At 39.3% G+C, this 6000-nt stretch overlaps 1 non-coding gene across 1 annotated transcript; it reads left to right on the forward strand.

Annotated features, from left to right (window-relative positions):
• Window positions 1-4690: 4690 nt before the first annotated feature.
• On the forward strand, window positions 4691-4796 carry LOC120089541 (small nucleolar RNA R71). Its single transcript, XR_005485218.1, has one exon. It is a non-coding gene; the product is annotated as a small nucleolar RNA R71 (small nucleolar RNA).
• Window positions 4797-6000: the final 1204 nt, after the last annotated feature.

A 6000-nucleotide genomic window follows, 5' to 3' on the forward strand; every position in this document is an offset into this window, starting at 1 on the left:
CTCACCAAAGGTCTACTCAGGCAAAGCTTTGATACTTGTGTCAAAAAGTTGGTTCTAGTTGACATTTACGCCCCAACTTGAGGGGAGTATTGAAAATAAGGGGTTGTATGTATTAGCCCCTAAGGGCATCTTAGTACCTTAACTTTGCCCTATTATTTTCTATATTAGGGTTTTTCTGGAGCCTATTTATATATGGGCTCTTTCTTGTATAAGTGTATGTGAAGAAATAATAAAAATAGCTCTTTACCATGGTTTTTTCAAAATAACCACTCACTACATAATGGATGCAAGGATTCCAAGCCATGATTAGACATCCTGATCTCTATTCCTTCATCAATTTGAACTTAACATGAGTGTAACTTTCTTAGTTTTCAATTGAAAAGCTATACAAATTAGTTCCAAGATCAAAAGCTAACATTTATCAAGTAATTAATTTCACTAATTCTCCAATTTTACTATTCATCTTCTTCTTTGTTTCTCTATCTTCAAGGTTTTGCTCATTTCCTTCTTTTCCCCTTTCTCTTCTTCCATTCTAACAATTATTTCAATCTTTATAGAAAAATTTATCGTCTCCATCTCATTAAACCAAAGACATAAAACCAACACTTCTCTTCTATATAATTTTTCTCACATAAACTTCACTAAATAACATAGCACAAGCAAAGTCATATTTTCTCCCTCTAAGCTCACCTAATTTCTTTACTTTTGTTTCGGGATAAATCCATGAAAGCCGACCAAAAAAATTTAGATTTCTACTTTTTTTAACTTTTTTAACATGTCTCAATTCTAAATAAGAATACACATAAGATCTATGAAGTTTTTTTCACCATAGGAAGAAACCCATAAGAATTTTTGGGACCTTGAAGAACGAAACCTACAAAACTAAGTCAAGACTTTTGATTTTTTCCAAGTAGTTCTCAAAAGAAAAATGACTTACTGATAGGCCTCCAATTATGTTGCAATATCAAGAAAGAAAAAATAGAGGAGAGGTGGTTGAATCGGTTAAGGACTACTTTCAATTCCGTTGGGAGAAGTGGAGGTTTAAAAGAAGAAAGAAACCGAAAGAGAGGGGACAGAGGATTTTGAATATCAGAAGTGAGGAAGGTGAGCTCTCGAGAGTGGGAGTTCAGAAGTCTCTATCATGTAGATTCAATCGTAATGTATCGCTCATCGTCTACCTCTTCTACTAAGTGATCGAGTAGTAGAGCCAGCGATCGTGGAGCATTTGGTAGGCGATTGTATAGTATTTGGTAAACGATCATGTAATAACTTGTAAGCAATCGTGTAGTATCTTGTAAGCGATCAAGGAGTGTTTTGTAAGCGATCGTCTAGTATTACTCAGCGATCACGTAGAGAATGTAAGCGATTTTATAGAGTTTGTAAACGACCGTTTAGTGTTTGATAAGCGATGGTCTAGTCTTTGTTTGATTCATATCGTTTAATGAAGAATTCGTTCATCTTTTAGTTGTTTCCTCGGAAGATTGTGCCAACCTGTTACGATAATAAAATTCTTTTAAGGATCAGTATCCTAACAAATTGGTATCAGAGCAACCACCTGGGCAAGCATGGTTCAAAAACGTTTTGAAGAGAAACTAGAGTTACTGGACCTAGATTCTCTGAACTTAAGGTCAAAATGCAGAAATTGCCAACCATAGAAGAGAATTTGACAATGTTAGAGAAGAGCATTGAGCGATTGGGACTGCAGGCAGAGAAACATCAACAAATGTTAATTTCCTATGTTACGGAAATGGCCAAAGAAAAAGCAAAGGTAACGGAAGCAGAAGGATCGAATACCAATAAGGTGTGCAGAACAAGTAGTTCGGTGAAAGCAGTAGGTGAAGAAGGGATTTGAGACTGGAGTGAATTAAAGAAAGTTGAAATGTCGGTGTTTAGCGGAAATGATCCAGACGCGTAGTTATTTAGAGTAGACCGTTATTTTCAAATTCATAAGTTGACTAAATCTAAGAAGATGACAGTGGCGGTTGTGAGCTTCGATGTCGCCAAATTAGACTGGTACTGGTCGAAGGTAGGTAGAGAGTCGTTCAAAGACTGGGAAGACTTGAAGAAAAGGATGTTAGCTCGATTTCGATCTTTAAGAGAGGGATCGATCTGTGGAAGATTCTTGGCTATTAAACAAGAAACAACCATGGAAGCATATCGATTTGTGGAGTATGCTCATTTCTTACCTTTTAAACACCCTAAAAATGCTGGTATTGTAGCATATACATTTTGTAGGGAAATAGTTAAAATACATGGGGTGCCGAAATCCATTATCTCGGACTAAGACAAGGAGTTTATGAGTCACTTTTAGCTAGAGTTATTCTGATTGTCGGGTACCAAGCTCCATCACAGTACAGTTTATCATCCTCAGTTGGATGGTTAGACAGAGGTGGTGAATCGCACCGTGGAAATGTATTGGAGGTGATTTTGTGGAAAGCGACCAAAATAATGGATTAACTAGTTGCATTAGGCGAAATATTGGTATAACACTACGTATAATGCTTCTACTCACTTTACCCCTTTTAGATTGTGTATGGACGACAACCTCTAGTGTTGATTTACTATGGAAATGATTGTATGGCCAATGCGACTTTGCGCCAACAAATGCGAGACAGAGATGTTGCATTGCGCGTGCTTAAGGAGCATTTGAGGGGGGCTCAAGATAAAATGAAGAAGTTTGCTGACAAGAAGCGACGTGATGTTGGATTTCAAGTTGGTAATTGAGTATGGCTGAAGTTGCGGCCCTATCGCCAAATTTTGGTTCGGCAAAATCAGTATGTGAAATTATCTCCCAAGTATTATGGACCATATCAGGTGGTGGATGGAATGGGATCAGTAGCTTACAAGTTGAACCTTCAGATAATAGTGTCGATTCATCTAGTGGATCCTTTAATCGATGAAAATCACACTTGGCTGCAGGAACCAAAAGTTTTTTTAAGCTCTCGACCTGGGCTATCATAGTGGGAACATAAAGTTTTACTGAAGGGGAAGGGCTTGCCAAAGCATGAGGTGACTTGGGAGGTATTAGATGATTTTTAGAATCAATTCCCGGAACTTTACCTTGAGAACAAGGTAAGGCTAGAGGGGGGAGGTAATGATAGGCCTCCAATTATGTTGCAATATCAAAAAAGAAAAAATAGAAGAGAGGCGATTGAATTGGTTAAAGACTACTTTCAATTTTGTTGAGAGAAGTGGAAGTTTAAAAGAAGAAAGAAACCAGAAGAGAGGGGACGAAGGATTTTAAATATCAAAAGTGAGGAAGGTGAGCTCTCGAGAGTGGGAGTTGGAAAGTCTCTACCGTGTAGATTCAATCGTAGTGTGTCGCTCAACGTCTACCTCTTCTACTAAACGATCGAGTAGCAGAGCCAGCGATCGTGGAGCATTTGATAGGCGATCGTATAGTATTTGGTAAACGATCGAGTAATAACTTGTAAGCAATCGTGTAGTATCTTGTAAGCGATCACGGAGTATTTTGTAAGCGATCGTCTAGTATTACTTAGCCATCGCGTAGAGTCTGTAAGCGATCATATAGAGTTTGTAAACGATCGTTTAGAGTTTGATAAGCGATTGTCTAGTCTTTGTTTGATTCACATCGTTTAATTAAGAATTCGTTCATCATTTAGTTGTTGCCTCGGAAGATTGTGCCAACCCGTTACGATAATAAAATTCTTTTAGGATCAGTGTCCTAACACTTACCAAGTTAATTTCTTGCTTAAGAGTTTCATCAAACCATTTCCGATGTTAAGTACCACGTCTTCGATGATTATTCGACGAGTTTCCAACGAGTTTCGACATTTCGCTCCCGTACTCTATCCTTCCTTTCTTCTATTACCATCTTGTGGCATCGTTTTCTTCATTTTACTTTTGTCAAAGAAAAACTCTCCCTTCCTTTATATGTGGCTTCCCGTCTACCACATATTTCTTTTTCTTTTTCTTTTTTCTTTTTTCCCTTTTTTTTCACTTTTTGGTGCCTTCCTCGAGAAGCCATCCTTTTTTTTAGCCAAAGTGTACTTTACCAACTTCAAGATCCACTCTTTTATGTATGTATGTATCTATATCCATATCTAGGGTTGGTAATAATTCCCATGGGATTAGCTCCCCGTGGTCGGGGTTGGGAATCTCCGATTTGACTAGGGATTGGGTCAAACTGGAGATTATAATCGAGTCCCCAGTCGAGGATGGGGGGAAATACCCCTACGAGGACGGGGATGGGAAACTCTATTGTTGATTATTCCAAGCAAAATTGGGGTGGTTTCTCCACCCAGAGTTGTAGGTGTTCGAAAAGGGGTTATTCTTTACAAAATAAACAGATTGTGGATTTTGCAGGCAATCTTCCATCGCATGCCCATCATCGCAAGTCGCACACCTTGCAGTGTTTTGACTGATTGCGTTGATTTGCCCATTTTGCGGTGTTGGGCTGCTGATCACAATTCCTTATATTAAGTTCATCATTGCGGTCATCTGGTTTTGTAGTGAAGAATTAGCACCATTACTTGCGTCATTGTCTTTGAGTCTCAATCTCGAGTCATACTGTCTCTAATCTTCATGGTTCTTAGAGATGCGATCCAGGATATTCTTCACCTCATCATAAGTTTTATCAAGTAGACCAGCAGCGGTTGCCGTATTGGCAGCGGTCTGCGAAACGGGATTCAAACCATGATAGAAAATCTCCATTTGAAGGCAGTCTGGCAACCCATTGTGTGGACAATCTCTGACCAACCTCTTAAACCTTGCCCAGGCATCGCTGAGGGATTCGTCCATGTCTTGTTCAAAATTAGTAATTAGTTTCCGTCGTTTGGCATTCTCAGTAGGTGGAAAGTATTTCTTTATGAACTTTTCCATGACCTATTCCTAAGAAGTGATCTCTCCCGGTTCGAGAGAATATGCCCATTTTCTATCCGATCACAGAGAGAAAATGGGAACAAAGTTAGTCGAACTTCTTTGGCAAAGATGTTCGGGAACACAAAAGTATTGCAGATTTCAATAAAGCTTCGAAGGTGGGCGTGTGGGTCTTCGCCACGCCTTCCTCCGAACTGTCTTGCAGTCTGGATCATCTGCAGCATCACCGACTTCATTTCGAATCTGTTTCCATCGTAGGCAGGACTCATGATTCCCAGAGAGAAATCGTCGAGGTTTGGCGATGCATAGTCCCTGATGGGTCTATTGCGATCGTTTGCCAACAGGATTGGATTCGCCATGACATTGTTATCATTTGGTGTTCTGTTTCCAGGCTGCTCTGCCATCTCTTCTTTATCTGATTTGGTTGCTATTGGCGGTCTCTCATTCTCCTTCTAAATATCCTCTCAATCTCTGAGTCGTAATTGGCCAAATATTAAGAGTCTGTAAACAAATCAGAAAAATTACTGTTAGCACTCTATTTTGCAGAAGTCCCAGGCAACGGCGCAAAAAACTTGATGCTTATCTTTTGAAGTGGAAATGTGGATGGTATGCGTTAATGAAATTGCGTTGTGCACTCAAGTTTCCTCAGCGGAATCCAAGTGTAAATTCCACTGACTTTCTTGGTAAGTCCAGGGTCGAACACAGGGGCTTGTGAAAACAGATTGCGTTGGTAATTTTTAGGAATACTTTGCGGTAACCAAATAAATAAAGTGTTGGTTTGTTGTTGATTGTGTTAATGAGAAAATAAACAAAATGCGACACATTTGAGAAAAGTCAGTTGTGTGATAGATGCACTTAGTATGCGATGAATGGGTTGAGAAGATCTTTAGCTAGCATTTCTTGGGAATGCGTCAGACTATGCGATCATGCTATCACCATGCACAACAAGTCATTTTCCAATGCAAATGGGATGCTCCTAAGTCTAGGACGCATGTGTTGAATGCAAAAGTGTCCATAAAGCTTATCTTTAAGTCTCTACTCTTGTCCTATGCGATGATGAAAAATGCATAAAAGCAAGGTGACCGCATACAATCCCATCCTATCTCTAGGATGCATGTGATGCGTTGATAACAAATAGTGCTCATTCCTAAGCTCCTATCT

This window comes from Benincasa hispida, chromosome 10, assembly GCF_027475165.1.
Source record: "Benincasa hispida cultivar pf3 chromosome 10, pf3_genome.v1.1, whole genome shotgun sequence".
Lineage (NCBI taxonomy): Eukaryota > Viridiplantae > Streptophyta > Magnoliopsida > Cucurbitales > Cucurbitaceae > Benincasa > Benincasa hispida.